This window comes from Loxodonta africana, chromosome 11 (genome assembly GCF_030014295.1).
Source record: "Loxodonta africana isolate mLoxAfr1 chromosome 11, mLoxAfr1.hap2, whole genome shotgun sequence".
NCBI lineage: Eukaryota > Metazoa > Chordata > Mammalia > Proboscidea > Elephantidae > Loxodonta > Loxodonta africana.
Window position 1 is genome coordinate 55,782,164 of NC_087352.1, and position 13,105 is coordinate 55,795,268.

Sequence of the window (13,105 nt, forward strand, 5' to 3'; positions counted from 1 at the left end):
AACCCAGACCAATTAAATCAAAGTATCTAGAGTAGGACTTAGGTATCAATATTTTTTATGCTTCCTGAGTGATTCTACTGTGTAGCCCAGGTTGAGAAACACTGACTTCTCACCCAACCTCTTCTCTTACAGATGAGAAAACTGAGGCTCAGCAAGGCAATGTGACTTACCTAGAGACACACGGGGAGTAATGGCAGAATGGGCACCAGCTTTCTCTTCCCTGTCCTCTGCTGCCTGCTAGAGTCTACATCATCATCCTTGGTTGTACAAGGTACAGGTCGCAAGGGCAACCAAACAGATAGCCAGAGCGGGTCACCCTTCTGTAGACACAGCCTAAAGAAATAGTCATCTGTGAGTGGCCATCTGTGTCTGTGAGCTGAGCAAACTCTACATTTAGGAACCTGAAAGAAGATATGCTAAAAGATTCTAACCAATGTGGGGACTCTACAAGTTGCTGATATATTTTTTCCATGATGTATGAAATTGGATAAATAACCACACGTGGGTTAAGGAACCCTCCTGTGTCCACTGTGTGATGGACCAACACCGCCCTCCACCACTCACTTGACATAATAAGTCCTTACACTGACCAGCGGATCACGGTGGCATTTTGGGTCTCCAGTGCCATTTGCATGTCAGAGTAGAGCTGTGCTCCATAAGGTTTTTGATGGCTGTGATCTTTCAGAAGTATATCACCAAGCCTTTCTTCTAAGGCACGTCTAGGTAGATTCGAACCTCCAACCTTTCCATTAGAATCCAAGCACTTTACCATTTGTGCCACCCAGGAATTCCTTTGCACATAGTAGGTGAGCAATAAATATTTTGTGAGTGAATGAATGAGCCTTATATGTGCTTGACTCTGGTTGAGCCAATCACAGCTTAATAAATGTGACCCATTAAAAAGTTAAATGTGGCCAGTTTTCCGCTTTTCTTCTCTGCTGAACTCCAGCAATCTCACAGTGATCAATTCAATGACTTCGTAATCACCCCAACCTGGTAAAACATACAGACACAGGGATTAACATTTCTAGAGCATTCCTTTTTTTTTCTTTCTTTAATTAAAAATACACATGGATCGTTAAAGCAAAAAGTTTTCACACCACCTAAGCTTGCCATATGTTTCTAGTGAAAATAAGTCTCATCCTACTAACAATGAACTTCTTCATTTTGCTTAGATGCAGGAGGTTTCGAGCAAAAGGAAAGCCATAGACTGTGATTCCTTTCACACTAAATTAACAATAAATTCCAGAAATAGCCTGTGCTTCAGATGTGCCTTGAGGGGGAATCCTAAAACTCTTGAAAATAAACAGCATCAGATGGTGACAAGAGGACAAACAGACAAATCAGATCCCTGTCTGGTTACCATTCCTTTTGGCAAAAAAAAAAAAAAGTTCCTTCCAGCCAATGAATTGATTACAGTTATTCTGAATTATTACAGTTTATTCTGAATTCAGACAACTAGCTTGTATTCTGGAAATTAATTACTAAGTAGATACATTCCTCAACTGGGTAATTTCTGGGGTAAAAATTATTCTTTTATTTGCATACTAATGATTGACTTAGAACCACCTCAGCATGTTGAATATACCAAGTCAAATACTTAGAGGCACTCCAGGAGATAGTAAGTGGTGGGGGGAGACCATTTGATATGGAGAGGGAGGAGAATAAGGAAGGCCTCATTGAGAAGGTATCCTTTGGGCCAGACCTGGATGAATTGAGGGAGGAAGCCATGTAGATTTAGGGGGAAGAGCATTCCAGGGAGAGCAAATGCAAAGGCCCCAAGAGGAAAAGAGCTTAACAAGTTCCAGACACAGAAGACTCTCCTTTCTGGCTTCTCTCTTCTCTCTCCTTGGCTAGAATTCCGACCCTTCATCCTAGCCCAGAAGCCAGCCTCCCCTTTTCTGTTAGATTCAAGAATTTCCCAGACCTTAGTCCGATTTAGAGGCATCTCTGGGTAGCACAAATGGTTTGCTCTAAAGTACTAACCAAGGATTGTTAGTTTGAACCCAGCCAGGCGGGTATGGAAAAAGACCTGGCAATCTGTGTTGCTGAAGGCTACAGCCAAGAAAATCCTATGGAACTAACTTGACAGCATTGAGCTTTTGTTTTTGGTTCTGGGTGGCACAAACAGTTAAGCACTTGACTACGAACCAAAATGCTGACAATTTAAATCCACTCAGAGATAACTCAGAAGAAAAACCTAGTGATCCACTTCCAAGAAGTCACAGCCATTGAAAGCCCTATGGAGCACAGTTCTACTCTGACACACATGGAGTTGCCATGAGTCAGAATCAGCTTGACGGCCACTGTTTTTTGTTTTGTTTTAGCCTGACTTAGACACCTCAGAGTAACCCAATCCCCAAAACTTTTGTTGCCTGAGGCTCTAAGACTAGTTCTTCCAAGTAAACAAAGCCCCATTGACCACCCACAGACAGGAAACTGCAGATTCCTAGCCTTTCAACACAGGTTTTCCTCTGTCTCCATAATCAAGTAGAGGCATTGGCAAGGCTCCATCCCTCTTCTGCTGACCCCCTACCTTCCCACACCACCCTCACACTCCTGCAAAGGAGCTCTAAAGGAGAAAGGTAAGGAGGACCAGAGCTCGAAGGACAGGCCGGTGGTGCTCCTTCTGGCCCATTTCCCACAGGCCTGACACACTGCATCTCCATGAGTGAGTGGGCTCCGCACCTCCACCCTCATCCCAGCCTCTGGGGAAGGAGGGAAGTCAGCATTCGAGGAGGAGGGAAAGCACCTTGTTACAGTTTAGGCATGTGCAGTCCAGGCTACATCCTCATCCAGCTGGCCCAGCCCAGGCTGGAGGAGCAGTGGGGAGAAAACAGACTGGAGGTGGGGCTCGCAGCTTCTCCAGTCAGTTAGCCTCGTTGCTACAAATAACATACAAGCTGCAGCCTCTGCTGAAATGAGGCCAGGTTTATGAATGTGTTCCTGCCTGTAGCTATTGTTTCCTATTTGTCTCAGCCTCATTTCCAGCAGTTCCCAATTCCATGCTTAGAAGCAAGGGTGGCCATTTATTTGAACAGAGATGGCATATAGAGTGGATTTAAAAGATGCTAGAAAGTCTAAGTGGGCCAAGATATCTGAGTTATCCATTGCGTTCTCACTACAGTCTTTTTTATTATGGAACTACTATGTGCATTGTAGGAGCCCTGGTGGCACCGTGATAAAGTGCTCATCTGCTAACCAAAAGGTCAGCAGTTCAAACCCACCAGCCGCTCCTCAGCAGACATGGCAGCCTGCTTCTGTAAAGACTATAGACTTGGAAACCCTATGGGGCAGTTCTATCTGAGTCATAATCGACTTGACAGCAACTGCATATGCACTGTAAAAACCAGTTGCCATTGAGTTGATCCCAACTCGTGGCGACCCCATGTGTGTCAGAGAAGAACTGTGCTCCACAGGGTTTTCGATGGCTGATTTTTTAGAAGTGGATCACCAAACATTCTTCTGAGATGCCTCTGAAGGAACTTGAACCTCCAACCTTTCATTTAACAGCCAAGCACACTAACCATTTGCACCACCCAGGGACTCCATGTGCATTGTAGGTACCTTCTATACATCATCTCACTTAACTATCATTACAACAATATGAGGTGTGCTCTAGTGTTCCCATGTTGTGAATGAAGGGACTGAGGCTCAGAAGGGTAGAGACACCTACTTAAGCTCACACAGTTAGAAAGGAGTCGGACTGGACAGAGGATGCTCATGACTTTAGAGTCCAAGGAGACTGCTTTTTGCAACTTCATGCAAAGATACCCAAAAGAAGAATAAATATATCCTGAATACTTGTAGATGAACTAAATTCTCCAACCTACCACCTCAGGATGAGAGAACAGGGTGACAGGACTCTGATAATATCCTGGCAGGGAGAAGGGTAGAAGATGAAGGCAGGATACAGAAAAGATGCAAACCTAGAAGAGGAGTTTGCTGACTTCATATGTCTATTTGCCCCAGGCTGCCTGAGCTGGTTTCTCTCGGTAGGGATAAGGAGAGATGCCTGCATTAGTCAGCATCTTCTGAGCAGCCAGCTTCCTATCCTACCTGTCAGCAGACTGGGTTGATGCGTAAACAAAGGAGGAAGCCCACCCAAGCAGTGCCAAAGGGAGAGAGGCAACAGGCCTGCCCTTGAAATTCTCCCTACCCTAGAGCTAGAAGTTTCTCCTCATTTCACAAATGCAAAAACAGTGGCACAGAGAGTGAATGAAACTGGCCGAAAGAACATCCGCAGTTAGGTAGAATCAGAACTGGAAAGATTCTAGTTCTTTACCATCCATCCATCTACCCATCCATCCATCTACCCATCCATCCATCCACCCACCACCCCCACCCATGCCCCCACCCACGCTCCCACCCACGCTCCCACCCACGCCCCCACCCATCCATCCATCCATCCATCCACCCATCCATCCATCCATCCATCCATCCATTCTTTCATTTGGATTCATCAAAATGATGAAGTCCCTGCCTTCACACTGCTAGTGTTCAAGAGAGGCAGACAGAATATAAGCTAATAATTATCTAATTCTGTGTAATGAAATAAAGATTGGAAAGGAGTTGAGGGAAAGCCTCCCTGGGGTGACTTTGGAGCAGATGCCTGAATGAAGTGAGGCAGCAAGAGTAAGTCACTGAGAAGGGAACACAGTTAGTGTGTTCAACAAATGGCAAAGAGGCCAGGATTCCTAGGTCGGGTTGAATGAGGAGTAGGGCAGGAAATTATACTGGAAGGTAACTGGTGTTAGAGGATAACGAAGCCTTATGTGCTAGGGAGATGACTTTTTTTTTTTTTTTAATAGTAATGAGAACGTATAGAAAAGTTGAAAACAAAAGAACATGATTTTTATGTTTTTAAAAACTCACTCTGGCTATCATATGGAGAAGCAGTTGTAGAGAAGAACAGGAATGGTAGACGATGATGGCTTGAATGATGGTGGCAGTTATGAAGACGTGAGAAGGGGTTGCGAATGTAGAGCCAAGATGACTCATTGATGGATTACATATGGTGAGTGTGAGAAAGATACGATTCAAGGATGACAACGTGGTTTTCAGCTTGAGTATCTGGTCACATTGTACTGCCGCTTACCAAGGTGGAGTCTAGCAGATGGCAGTTTATGTTCTATTTAGCTTTGAATTGCTAGCCCCCAGAATAGTGGATGGGACGTGTTGTTGTCATTTTGTTAGTTGCTGTCAATTCCTACTTATGGTGACACCATGTGTTACAGATAAAACTGTTCCATAGGGCTTTCTTGGCTGTATTCTTTACAAAAGCAGATCACCAGGTCTATCTTCCACGGTACCACTGGGTGGGTTTGACCTGTCAACCTTTAGCTTAGCAGTCAAGTGCAAACTGTTCACACCAGCTTGGAACCTGGAAGGCACATACCAAAAAACCAAACCCATTGCTGTTGAGTCAATTCCAACTTGTAGTGACCCTATAGGACAGAGTAGAACTGCCCTATAGGGTTTCTAAGACTGTAATTGTTATAAGAACCGACTGCCACATCTTTCTACCACAGAATGGCTGGGGGGGTTGAACTACCAATATTTTGGTTAGCAGCCAGGTACTTATTCACTGTACCATTGGGGCTCCTTAGAATGGCACATAGGAGGTGTTTAATAAATTTAAATGACCGGGTGAATACAGCAATTAATACATACACACAGACACAAACATTCAACTAGCCCACTTCCCTTTGGCTTTAGCTTTTTTCCAAATGAAATCTTAATTGTAACATCAATATGTAAAACATATTAATTGCAATTTTTTATTAATTAACATGTATAATTTGAGTTTAATTATAATATTTGTTTATTATAAAGTCAATCAATAAGGCTAATGAAATGGTTTTGATGAACACAAACATTTGAAATCAGATGGGAAGGATGACAGCTGCAGTTTTCCATATGCCCTAACTTCCAATTTATTTCTGTTATCTTTGCACCTTAAGAAGTGGTTACAAATGTCAAAAGGTTTAAATGTATTGTGCCCTAGTTAATAATGCCTTTGGCTGCGTGTATAGAGTTCAATGTCAGACAAAACCAGAAACTATGGAAAAGAGTATCAGTAAGAAACAGTGGCTTAGAAGACTTGAACAAGTATGTCCAAGGTAGGCAACACAGAACTAGTTCAGTAGTTCAACAGCTTCATAAAGTACCTAAGTGTTGTTCCACTCTGGTTTCATCCATCTGCCCTTTCACTCTTATGGTACCACTTCATGCTCGTCCACCATCACCGGCCATTAAAAGCAGAGAGTAAGGGGATGATCAGGGCAGAGAGAGACCTGCTGTTCATGAACTACCCTCTTCTATTGTCAGGGAAACATCTTTCCCAGAAGCCTCCAACAGACATCCCTATGTCTAACTGGCCAGCTCTGGGCCACTCGCCCTCCTTCACTGAGCCACAGGACTCTCTCTGCCTAATAGCTGAACAAGACCAGGAAATCATTTCAAGTACTTTCCAAAAACTGATCTGGAAGCTTGAAAGATAAGAGGCAGAAACATTTTGTATAAAGTGGAATAAATAATTGTACACAAATAAAACTGGGCCATCTCCTGCTATTCTCAGTGACAAAAGGTGGTTTTGATTGGATCTTTTCTGAAGGCTCTGAAAGACTTCAGAAAGTGGAGATAAATTGATCGACACAAGGAAGAGGATACTAAAGATTATTTCCCCATTATCTCCTCAGAGTTCCATCAACTGTAGCCACTGCTTCCGCATAATCTCTTCTCTCTCCCACAAACCTTCTTTAAGAAGTTCACCCTCTCCTGATTCTCATCACCCTTCTTTCCTCAGCCTTCCTAATCACTGGTCCATTCTCTTAGTTTCTCCATTTGCTCTTCCCTGATAAATGCCAGGAGTCATGCAGACAAACGTAACATTCCCATGAAGGCAGAGAAGGGAAAAAGACATAGTGCCCCTGTGTTATGGGCCGATCTGTGTAACCCAAAAACATATATCCAGGTCCTAACCCCCAGTACCTGTGAATGTGATCTTATTTGGAAATAGAATCTTTGTAGATGTAATCAGTTAACATGAGGTCATAACGGAGTAGGGTGTGCCCTAACCCAATATGACGGGTGTCCTTATAAAAAGAGACACACAGGGAAGAATGCCATGTGAAGACACACAGTGAGAGGGAAGACAGCCGTGAAGACAAGGCAAGATATTGGAGTCCTGTTGCCACAAGCCAACCAATGCCTGGGGCTTGCTACTATAAGCTGGAAGAGACAGGAAGGATCTTCCCCTAGAGCCTCTGGAGAGAACATGGCCCTGCTGATACCCTGAATTCAGACTTCTGGCTGCCAGAGCTTGAAAGAATAAATTTCTGTTGATTTAAACCACCTAGTTTGTGGTACTTTTTAACAGAAACCCTAGGCAACTAATACACCATGCTTCAATATTTTTACCTCTGTCATATGACAATATTGAACAACAGCTCCCATTTCCTCTCATATGTATCAGAGTCAGAGAGGAAGTGCCCTGTCTTTACAATAAGGGGGAAAAAAACCACTTACTCTTCAATGTTATCAATGTGTGACATGTTATAAGTTAATTCAGGTTCCTTTAATGACTACAGCACATGACACGAACAAGCTCTGGGAGTGAGCCCCAAGCTCTGCCTGGCATTTGCTTCAGTATGACCCACATATACTTTAGGGCTGAACTCTTTTGTACAATTTGCTGTTAGGTACAGGCCAGAATTTTGTATAAAGCTACTAGTCTCTCTCTCTTTCTGTCTTTTTTTTTAAAGTTAAAAATACGTTCAGTGATGATGGGAAAGCTTTATCCTGAAGGCTATATCCCCTTCTTCACACACACACAGATAACAAGCACTGACAACACAAAAAAGACAGTAGTCTCCCATGTGTTACATTAGAATGGAAAATATTTTGTGTGGGTTTTTTTTCCTTAACCTACAGTTTTTAGATGAATTAAAGATATATTATCAAAAAATAACAATAACACAATTCATCCCATGGTAGGGGTAGGGTGACCATGAGTTGCAACAACTGGCTTTTAACATTATTTATTCCAGAATACCCCTGTAAATATGTAAATGTATTAACCAAAAGAAGTATCACATTAACATGTAACCAAAAGGAGTATCACATTAACATGTTAGCAAGAAGGATAGGTCTCCAATAAACTCCCAGCCCTTCTAGTGTACAATGGTTAAAAAAGAACCTGGGTGATTCAGTCTGTGAACTCCATTCCACCATCCCCTCCATGCCAGGCATGTGGATCTTCTTCGATTGGAAGAAATAAAAAAATGTAGAAAATCAGCAAAAAAGAACCTAGTGCTTGAGTATGAAAAAGACCATGACTGAAATCAGTGGAAGACTCACTCTCCACCATACACAGGCCATTTCAAAAGACAGTTCTTGGGATTATGGTGGTTAAACCCTGAGGGGAAGGACTGAGTCTGTCTTCCTTCTCGACCACCAATGAAATAACCTAGTAATTACAGTAATGCCAGTGCGGTGACAATAGTCGGGCCATGTAAGATTCTCATTTTCCATTTAATTTTCAGCATCAGAGGTTCAAATTATGGAGCAACACCTCCAGTGAAATTGAAAACTGAAAGACTACCAGTGATTTCAGACCAACCAAAATTGAAATTCTCTGCCTTAGAAGCACTTCAGAAATTCTTTATGCACTTTCGACTAGAAATAATGACTTCATATTCAAAATAAAGCAGCTATAGATTTTGAGATTGGCTTGGTTTTAATGACTGTGGACTTTAAGGTAGGAAAACTAGTCTGGCCTTAGTGGTTGCACCAGGGGAGGTAACTAACTTCATGCTCACTCTCCCACCCCCACTCTTTCAGATAAACAAATGATAGAAAAAGTTCTTTGCATAAGCAGCTCTAAGCCCCAACCTTCCTATTGCCCTTGAGGGCCTCTTATAAACTCCGGAGCTGCTACTTTCTGAACCTGCCTTGCTCTCTGCCTCCTCAGTCAAAAGAGACACTTGAGCTCCCTTGTAAGGTCAGACCCTACCCAAGACTCTAACTCCAAATGGATCTTCCAGCATGGAAATGTCTGATCATTGTGGACTTTCTCTCAGTCCCTGCAGTTAGCTTTCTTTCTCCAGGCCTAATCTTCCTCAATTCACCTGCAGTTACCTGGGTCATGAGTAGCTGCATCCCAAAACGGCAATATCAAGCTCATCCAATTTTTTGCCTTTTGGTTAGCAACCTCTTAACCACTATGCAACCAGGGCTCCATAAAGTAAAGTAGTTCCTCTCTTTTAGAATCATACATTCTGATGACTAAATTTCACCAATAAATTACATCTTTGTTCATACTTTGGTTCTTGTTTATTTAACTTTCTAGGTTTGATTTCTTAGCACATCAAAGAGTTGCTGTTTTATTGGATAGCATAATCCAAGAAGCAAATAAGGAAAACTAACTCAAATGGTTTGAATGATAAACAAAATTTATTAATACGCATAAGCCTAGAGATAGATTAAGGCATGATTTTTAGCTGCATCATTTCTTTAAGGACTCAGATTTTTTTCTTTCTTTCTGATGCTTAATTCATCAAATCTGCTTGTAGCTTTCCTCATAGTCATAAAATGGCTGCAACAGTTCCAGGTATCACAACATGACATAATAACATCCAGTAGCAACAGCAGCAGCAGAGAAACTGTTACCCCCCACCCCCAGTTTCTTTTTGAAATTTAAAAAAAAAAAAAAAACTTTTCACAGGAACTCCAAAGATGATTTCCCATCACCTCTCATTGGTTAGAATTGTGTCATATTCCCACATTTGAATCAATCACTGATAAAAGGGAAATGAGGCTACCTAATTGCTTTAAGATCAATCTTGATTTACCTTGGGCTAGGGCTGTAGCGGGAAACCCTGGTGGTGTAGTGGTTAAGTGCTATGGCTGCTAACCAAAGGGTTGGTAGTTCAAATCCTCGAGGCGCTCCTTGGAAACTCTCTGGGGGAGATCTACTCTGTTCTATAGGGTCGCTATGAGTCGGAATCGACTTGAAAGCACTGGGTTTGGTTTTTTGATTTAGGGCTGTAGCATTCTCTTTCAAAAGAAGAAAAACAGACAGAAGAGAGTGAAAGCTTTCACCAAAAAAAAAAAAAAAAAAGCATCAGGACTCTACCTGCAAAGAAAAAGGGGAGAGGAGATATTTACAGAGACAACTAATGTCAGTGGGGACCAAAATGTTAAAAAAAAAAAATTAATCAATTACTGTATTCTCAAAGTTACTATTTGATATGGTCAGAGTTACTATTCAGGACTACTTTTACAGTAAGGACAGAAATGTCAGCAGAGATATAAGCAATTCATTTGATAAGCAATAACAAAAAAAAAAATTTTTTTTTTTTTTTTGAGTAGCATAGACACCTCTGTATTTTAAGGTACATTACCCTGAAAGACTTCTGAAATTTGGGTCATTGTTTCTCACCAAACATAAAATCAAGTTACCATATAGGACATTTGATGCAGCTTATCTCCTTTGTAAACAAATCAGTAAATGCCTTGGTATTACCTAAAGATAAAAAAAAAAAAAGAGGGGCAGAGCCAAGATGGCGGACTAGGCAGACGCTACCTCAGATCCCTCTTACAACAAAGACACGGAAAAACAAGTGAATCGATCACATACATAACGATCTACGAACCCTGAACAACAAACACAGATTTAGAGACGGAGAACGAACTAATACGGGGAAGCAGCGATTGTTTCCAGAGCCTGGAGCCAGCGTACCAGTCAGGTACGGCACAAGCACAGAGAGCTGCTCCACCTCCCTGAACTAACCCCGGGAAGGGGCCCAGCCGGGACGCGCAGGCGGCGTGGGACGCAGCCGGTAGGAGAAGTCCCCGGGAGGCAGCGACTGGTATTGGAGCGGGGAGAACAGCGTCCCAGCCGGGACACTCGGTCACGGCACAAGCACGGGGAGCTGCTCCACCCATCTGAACTAACCCCGGGAGGGGGCCCACCTGGTTCGTGGAGGCAGCACGGCCACGCGGCTGGAGGGACGAGAAGTCCCCGGGAGGCCGCGACTGATTTTGGAGTCGAGAGTGCACCGTCCCAGTAGGGGAGCCTTGACGCTGGGTGCGGGGCTGGAAGCGGAGGATCTGACCGTGACTCCAGCGGGCCAGACCCCCCAGGGGCAATCTCCACACAGCCAGCACACATAGGCGACAAGCCCGCGGGAATCTCAGATATAATAGTCATTCCAAGCAAGACAAGCAACTCTGGCTATATTCTGAGGTGCTACTCTCCTATCTCTCTGTTCCCTCCCCCACCCTCCCCAGGCGGCTTCATTAACATCCGAATAGCCTGAGCCAGAGGGAGAACTCTGATAGGGGTCTGACTGCATTTTTTTTTTAGAGGATTTTCTGGAAAAACTAGTTTCCCAGTGATGGCTCGGAGACAACAGTCCATATCACGCCACTTCAAGAAGCAGACCATGACAGCTTCTCCAACCCCCCAAACAGAAGAATCAAAATCTTTCCCAAATGAAGATACAATCCTGGAATTATCAGATACAGAATATAAAAAACTAATTTACAGAATGCTTAAAGATATCACAAATGAAATTAGGATAACTGCAGAAAAAGCCAAGGAACACACCGATAAAACTGTTAAAGAACTCAAAAAGATTATTCAAGAACATAGTGGAAAAATTAATAAGTAGCAAGAATCCATAGAGAGACAGCATGGAGAAATCCAAAAGATTAACAATAAAATTACAGAATTAGACAACACAATAGGAAGTCAGAGAAGCAGACTCGAGCAATTAGAATGCAGACTGGGACATCGGGAGGACCAGGGAATCAACACCAACATAGCTGAAAAAAAATCAGATAAAAGAATTTAAAAAAATGAAGAAACCCTAAGAATTATGTGGGACTCTATCAAGAAGGATAACCTGCGGATGATTGGAGTCCCAGAACAGGGAGGGAGGACAGAAAACACAGAGAAAATAGTTGAAGAACTCCTGACACAAAACTTCCCTGACATCATGAAAGACAAAAGGATATCTATCCAAGATGCTCATCGAACCCCATTTAAGATTGATCCAAAAAGAAAAACACCAAGACATATTATCATCAAACTCACCAAAACCAAAGATAAACAGAAAATTTTAAAAGCAGCCAGGGAGAAAAGAAAGGTTTCCTTCAAGGGAGAATCAATAAGAATATGTTCAGACTACTCAGCAGAAACCATGCAGGCAAGAAGGGAATGGGATGACATATACAGAACACTGAAGGAGAAAAACTGCCAGCCAAGGATCATATATCCAGCAAAACTCTCTCTGAAATATGAAGACGAAATTAAGATATTTACAGACAAACACAAGTTTAGAGAATATGCAAAAACCAAACCAAAGCTACAAGAAATACTAAAGGATATTGTTTGGTCAGAGAACCAATAATATCAGATATCAGCACAACACAAGGTCACAAAACAGAACATCCTGATATCAACTCAAATAGGGAAATCACAAAAACAAATTAAGATTGAAGAAAAAATAAATACACATAACAGGGAATCATGGAAGTCAATAGGTAAAAGATCACAATAATCAAAAAGAGGGACTAAATACAGGAGGCATTGAACTGCCATATGGAGAGTGATATAAGACGATACAGAACAATACAAGTTAGGTTTTTACTTAGAAAAATAGGGGTAAATAATAAGGTAACCACAAAAAGGTATAACAACTCTATAACTCAAGATAAAAGCCAAGAAAAACCTAACGACTCAACTGACATAAAGTCAAACACTATGAAAATGAGGATCTCACAATTTACTAAGAAAAACGCCTAAGCACAAAAAAGTATGAGGAAAAATGAAATTGTCAACAACACACATAAAAGGGCATCAAAATGACAGCACTAAAAACTTATTTATCTATAATTACCCTGAATGTAAATGGACTAAATGCACCAATAAAGAGACAGAGAGTCTCCGACTGGATAAAGAAACACGATCCGTCTATATGCTGCCTACAAGAGACACACCTTAGACTTAGAGACACAAACAAACTAAAACTCAAAGGATGGAAAAAAGTATATCAAGCAAACAATAAGCAAAAAAGAAGAGGAGTAGCAATATTAA

General features: G+C 42.0%; 1 long non-coding RNA gene across 1 annotated transcript in view; it reads right to left on the bottom strand.

Annotated features, from left to right (window-relative positions):
• Nucleotides 1-13,105, bottom strand: part of LOC111749640 (uncharacterized) — a 45,619-nt gene that overhangs the window by 10,514 nt on the left and 22,000 nt on the right. The window contains exons 2-3 of the long non-coding RNA XR_002784842.2: nt 585-993; nt 171-333 (exon numbers count right to left, since the gene is read on the bottom strand). This is a non-coding gene — a long non-coding RNA (uncharacterized LOC111749640). The remainder of the gene's footprint in view (nt 1-170; nt 334-584; nt 994-13,105) is intronic.